The sequence below is a fragment of the Marmota marmota genome, unplaced genomic scaffold (genome assembly GCF_001458135.2).
Source record: "Marmota marmota marmota unplaced genomic scaffold, marMar, whole genome shotgun sequence".
Classification (NCBI taxonomy): domain Eukaryota; kingdom Metazoa; phylum Chordata; class Mammalia; order Rodentia; family Sciuridae; genus Marmota; species Marmota marmota.
The window spans coordinates 306,538-307,484 of record NW_026000139.1 but is presented as its reverse complement, the minus strand read 5'-3'; the positions used below and the strand labels follow the sequence as shown (position 1 = coordinate 307,484).

The following is a 947-nucleotide window of genomic DNA, read 5'->3' as shown; positions in this document are numbered from 1 at the left end:
CAGTGACCCCCACCCCTCCGCACTGTGAAAGACTCACAACTCCTGCAACTGGAAAAGGGGGCGCCCGACGACGACGAGGAGGCCACAGTGCCAAGCCGGCAGAGGTCACGCCAGGCGCCAAGTGCCATGTACCCAGCCGCTGCTGGCTGGGTGGGCCAGGGAGCCCGCCAGCAGACCCCACACAGCATGTCTGCCCCGGGGCAAAGCCTGTCGCTGCCCTCCTTCGCTCTATGCCCATCCCAGCTCGCCTAGCCCTGTGATCTCAGAACCAATAAAAATATTTCCAAGAGACAGATGGCCCGGGTGGTCTTTAGTTCTTGGTCCTCGTTAGATGATGCACAAATTTCCTGCGGGCCACTTGCATGGAACTGGCTGAACTTTCCTGCGTTCAACATGCATTTATTCAGTAACTCGTATATACCCGGTGACTTCTGTCCCCATCCCATAGGTTAAAACCTAGTACCTCTCCCTAATAGGGGAAACTGAGGAATGTGGTCATTTAGCTGGGTATGCGGCTGCCCGGTGTACCATTTCCTGACTTCCTGGAGCTTTGGTGCTGGTCAGGGAAGTAGACATGACATAAACATACCCAGACACGATATGAATGGAGATGTGGCTGGAAGGAAGCATACAGGCCCTTCAGCAGGGTGTACAGGGGTCCTGGCCTACTCTAAGGAGGTCAGGGAGGGCTTTCCTGAGGAAGCGACAACAAGGGCTTTGCCCTGAAGGAAATCCTAGCCTGTGTGAGGAGACAGATGTTGAAACAGCTGCCATCCTCTCCACTGAGATAGGAAGCAGGAAGTCTAGTGGTTAGGCCCCGAGTTTGCTTGTGATGTGACTTTGGGCCACTTAGGTCTCCTCTTTGGACCTCAGTTTCCTAATATGTAATGTGGGGATAATAAAGGATGGGGTCAGTACCGGGTGAGCATTCCAGAGGACCTGCATTG

At 54.3% G+C, this 947-nt stretch overlaps 1 protein-coding gene across 2 annotated transcripts in view; it reads left to right on the top strand.

Annotated features, from left to right (window-relative positions):
- The window catches only part of Cabp1 (calcium binding protein 1), a 22,448-nt gene extending 22,153 nt beyond the window's left edge, over positions 1 to 295 (top strand). For both annotated transcript variants that reach the window (XM_048785685.1, XM_015505213.2), the window contains exon 7: positions 1 to 295. This exon is cut by the window's left edge and continues 194 nt beyond it. The gene's annotated coding sequence lies outside the window, so the exon portion shown is untranslated.
- Positions 296 to 947: the final 652 nt, after the last annotated feature.